Source organism: Eriocheir sinensis, chromosome 36 (genome assembly GCF_024679095.1).
Source record: "Eriocheir sinensis breed Jianghai 21 chromosome 36, ASM2467909v1, whole genome shotgun sequence".
Taxonomy (NCBI): domain Eukaryota; kingdom Metazoa; phylum Arthropoda; class Malacostraca; order Decapoda; family Varunidae; genus Eriocheir; species Eriocheir sinensis.
Window position 1 is genome coordinate 9,389,990 of NC_066544.1, and position 5,000 is coordinate 9,394,989.

Below are 5,000 nucleotides of genomic sequence, written 5' to 3' on the forward strand. Positions count from 1 at the left end.
AGGAGAAAGTGAAGGAAAAAGAAGACAGGAGAAGTAGGTGGAGGTAATAGTGGAAGAGGAGAAAGAAGAGAAGAGGCAAGAGGAATGGGAGGTGGAGGAGAAAGAGGAAGAGGAGGAGGAGGAGGAGAAGAAGGAGGAGCATAAGAAGGTTTTTTGCGGGTATGTCAAGAGTTGAAGTTGTAAATGTATGTATGAACTCTCTCTCTCTCTCTCTCTCTCTCTCTCTCTCTCTCTCTCTCTCTCTCTCTCTCTCTCTCTCTCTCTCTCTCTCTCTCTCTCTCTCTCTCTCTCTCTCTCTCTCTCTCTCTCTCTCTCTCTCTCTCTCTCTCTCTCTCTCTCTCTCTCTCTCTCTCTCTCTCTCTCTCTCTCTCTCTCTTCCTCCATCCATCTAAAACATTCTTCCTTCACAGTGTCTGACCTTACTTCTTTCTTTCTCTCCTCCTCCTCCTCCTCCTCCTTCTTCCTTCCTTCTTCTTCTTCCTCCTCCTCCTCCTCCTCCTCCTCCCGCGCTCCGTCTGGTCTGTTCCGGACAATTAACTTGGAAACAAAGGACTCTGGGTTAATCTGGGATCTTGATTTGAATGTCCTCTTGTGCCGCATAATGGTAGCTCTCTCCCTCCCCTCTCCCTCTCCCTCTCTTCTCTTCTCTCTCTTCCTCTTCTTCCCTGTCTATCTTCTCTTACTTCTATCTCTCATTCGTTCTATCTGTGGTCTATGTGTTTGTAGGTCTTTCTGTATCCTCTTCTCCTTCTCTCTCTCTCTCTTCTTCTGTTTCTCTTTTCTCTTCTTCTCTCTGTTTCAGTCTCTCCTCTTTTCATTTTCTCTTATTCATGAGTTTTGTCTATGGTGTCTATCTCTGTCTCTCTGTAATCTTTTTCTCCTCTTTCTCTCTCTTTCGCTCTCTTCTCTCTCTCTCTCTCTCTCTCTCTCTCTCTCTCTCTCTCTCTCTCTCTCTCTCTCTCTCTCTCTCTTCTCTTGCTATTCCATCATTCGCTCTCTGTTCCTCTTTCTCTTTCTCTCCTCTCCTCTCTCTTACTCTCTTTCTCTCTTCTCTCACTAAACTATCACTCGCTCTGTCCCCCCCCCCCCCCCTCTCTCTCTCTCTCTCTCTCTCTCTCTCTCACCTCCTTTTCCCAGAGTGAGTGAAATCTGGTGGGACATGACCGTAGACTTAAGAAGATTGACTCTCCGGCCTCCTCCCTCTCTCTCTTCCCCTCCATCTCTCTCTCTCTTTCCCCCTCCCTCTCCCTCTCTCTCCTCTCCCTCCCTCCCCCTGGTTGATGCTCATTTTAGAAGACGTGGCTGGGCGTGGGAGTCAGAATGGAACGGCAAATTGTCTGAAAGTTTCGGTTCTTGGTTGTCGAATTTCGTCTCTCTCTCTCTCTCTCTCTCTCTCTCTCTCTCTCTCTCTCTCTCTCTCTCTCTCTCTCTCTCTCTCTCTCTGGTAAAGGGTTTGATAGTTTTTATAATGGGGAGTTTTGACCCCTTCTTCTCTTTTCCCCATTTTCCCTTCCCTTTAATTCCCCTTCCTTCCCCATCATCTCAACTCTCCCTTTCCCCTTATTCCTCCCTTCCCCATCTATGTGTCTCCTCCCTTTACTTCTTCTTACGTTCTCTTCCCCTTTCCTTTAATTCCCCTTCATTACCCATTACTACATCAACCCTCCCTTCCCCTTACCTTCCTCTTCCCTTCCTTTCCTCTTTCCCTTCCCTTCCCTTTCTTTCCCTATCCCTCTTCCCCCATTATTTTAATCTTCCCTTCCTCTTCCCTTCCCTTCGTCTTCCCTTCCCTTCCTTTCCCTATGCCTCTTTCCCATTAACTTAACCCTCCTTTCCCCTTACCTACTCTTCCCCTTCCCTTCCCTTTCTCCTCCCTTCCCCATTAATGTTTCTTCCTCTTACCCATCTTCCCTATTTACCTCCCCTCTCCCCTTTGATTCCCCTTCTTCCCCTTCACTCTCTTCCCATTTACCTTCCCCTTCCCTCTTCCCTTCCCTTCCCTCTTTTTTTTTTCTCTCTCCCTTCTTTCCTCCTCTTCCCTTCCCTTCCCTTTTTCTTCATAATACTTTTAACTCTCTCTCTCTCTCTCTCTCTCTCTCTCTCTCTCTCTCTCTCTCTCTCTCTCTCTCTCTCTCTCTCTCTCTCTCTCTCTCTCTCTCTCTCTCTCTCTCTGTGGGGCGCGTGTGGCCTCTTGCATCCCGCCCCGCCCCGCCCCGCCCCGCCCCGCCCCGTCCCTGCCCCGCCCACATATCTCTCCTCCTTCTCCTCCTCCTCCTCCTCCTCCTCCTTCTCTCTCTCTCTGTACCCCGAACCCGCCCACTCTCAACTCAACTCAGCCTCCTCCTCCTCTTCCTCTTCTTCTTCCTCACCCTCCTCCTCCTACTCCTCCTCCTCCTCTTCCCCATCTAAGCCCCATCTCACGTATACCTGAACTAAATTAGACCACCACCTCCATTCCTCTATCCTATCCTCCTCCTTCTCCTCTTTCCTTTATTCCCCTCTTCTTTCTTCTTCTTCTTCCTTCTTCTCTTTCTTCCTCTTTTCTTTTCTGTTCCTTTTATATTTTCCTCTTAGTCATTTACTTTTCCTTTTATTTTTTCCTTCTTCTTTTCTTATTCCCTTTCTTTCTCTTTCATCCTTTCCCCCTTTCTTCTTCTTTCTTCCTTCTCTCTTCCTTTTCTCTTCCCTTCCTTCCCCTATTCCTTCTTTCTTTTTCTTAATACCTCTCTCTTCTTACTTCATTTTCTCTTCCTCTTCCTTTACATCTCCTTTCGTCCTCATCTCTTCCTTTTCTTCCCCTTTCCGAAGTACGAAATGAAGGGAGGAACGGGGGATGGAAAGAGAGAAGGAGAGGACGAAGAAGAGAAAGAGAGTAGGGCAGAGATGAAATGAAGGAAGGAAGGAGGTGAAAGAGGAGAGAAATCGGAAGGAAGGAAGGAAAGTGGTAAAGGAGAGACAGAAAAAGAGGAGGAGGAGGAGGAGGAGGAGGAGAAGAAGGAGGAGGAGGAAACATGGAAACATGGACGAACAGGCAGCAGAAGGCCTGTTGGGTCATTACAAGGCTGCCTGCGTTCAGTGATTTAATCAATCCGTCAGCCGCAGGAGTGGCTTGCAGGGAAGGATTAAAGCACTTGTGTACCTACTCCTGGATACGTTCAGTTCACTCCCGATGCAGCAAAGTGGCGATCAATGCGTTTCTTGAAGGAGTTGATGCTCTCTGCGCTAACCACTTCCGCAGGAAGGCTGTTCCAGTGGCGAACAACTCTATTCGAGAAATAACTCCTGCCGATGTCGGTATTGCATCGCTTTGCTTGAATTGTTTTTCCATTGTTTCTTGTCCTCGGGTTGGTTTGTAGCGTGAAGAGTTTGGAGTGATCAACGTTGCTGAGCTTGTTCAGGTACTTAAAGACTTGTATCATGTCTCCCCGCAGTCGTCTCTTTTCCAGCGTGAAGAGGTTGAGTCGCTCGAGTCGCTCTTCATAGGGCTTCGTCCTCAGTGATGGTATCATCTTCGTGGCGCGGCGCTGTACTCTCTCAAGTAATTCAATGTCTTTCCTGTAATTGGGAGACCAGAACTGCACGGCGTATTCCAGGTGGGGCCTTACCAGCGAATTATACAAGGATAACATAACTCCCAGCGTCTTGTATTCGAAGGTCCTCGCTATGACCCAAGCATTGTATTGGCTTTCTTACAGGCGGACTTGCAGTGTTTTATTTGTTTCAGGTCAAGTGTGAAGGAAGGAAGGAAGGAAGGAAGAAAGGATAAGAAGGAGGAAAATAGGAAGAGGAGAGGATGTAAGGAAAAATGGAAGGAAGAAATGTCTAAAAAGATGGAAAGGAAAGGAGGAGGAGGAGGAGGAGGACGAGGAGGAGGAGGAGGAGGAGGAGGAGGAGGAGGAGGAAAAATCAGCAGGTGGGGTACAAAGGAAGTGAATAATAAAAGGTAAAAAAAAAAAGAAAAACGAAAAAGAAAAAAAAGAGAAACAGGGAATTGAAGAGGAAAACAAGAAGAAAAAAAAAAGTAAAAAGAGATGAAGTGTGAAAGGAAGAACGGAAGAAGCGAGAGGAGGGAGGGAGGGGGAGGAGGAGGGAGGAAGAGGAGGAAGAGGAGGAAGGGAGAGAGGAAAGGAGAGGGAGGGAGGGAGAGAAGAATCAAAGCAGAAGGAAGGGAGGAAGGAAACAAATTAATGATGAATGGGGTGAAGGAAGGAAGGAAGGAAGGAAGAAAGGAAAGAAGGGAGGGAGGAAAGAAGGAAGGAAAGAAGAATGAAAGGAAAGAAGGGAGGGAGGAAAGAAGGAAGGAAGGAAGGATGAAAGGCAAGAAGGGAGGGAGGAAAGAAGGAAGGAAGGAAGGAAGAAAGGAAAGAAGGGAGGGAGGAAAGAAGGAAGGAAGGAAGGATGAAAGGAAAGAAGGGAGGGAGGAAAGAAGGAAGGAAGGAAGGAAGGAAGGATGAAAGGAAAGAAGGGAGGGAGGAAAGAAGGAAGGAAGGAAAGATGAAAGGAAAGAAGGGAGGGAGGAAAGAAGGAAGGAAGGAAGTTAGGAAGGAAGGAAGGAAGGAAGGGAATATAGCAAGAAAAAATATGCAAAAAAAAAAAAAAAAACTGAGGAAAGAAAACTGTCAAAGGAAATAAGAAAAAAAAAAAAAACTGAATACACACACACACACACACACACACACACACACACACACACACACACACACACACACACACACACACACACACACACACACACACACACACACACACACACACACACACACACACACACACACACACACACACACACACACACACACACACACACGAACCAAAATCGACCTTAACTTACACGAGAAGAGACAAAAACGACCTTAAAGTTACGCTCACAAGGGAGAGAGAGAGAGAGAGAGAGGGAGAGAGGGAGGGAGAGAGAGAGGGAGAGGGAAAGGGAGAGGGAGCAGGTGTATCAGGAGTTATACGTAGGAAAGAAAGGAGGGAGGGAGAGAAAGGGGGGGAGA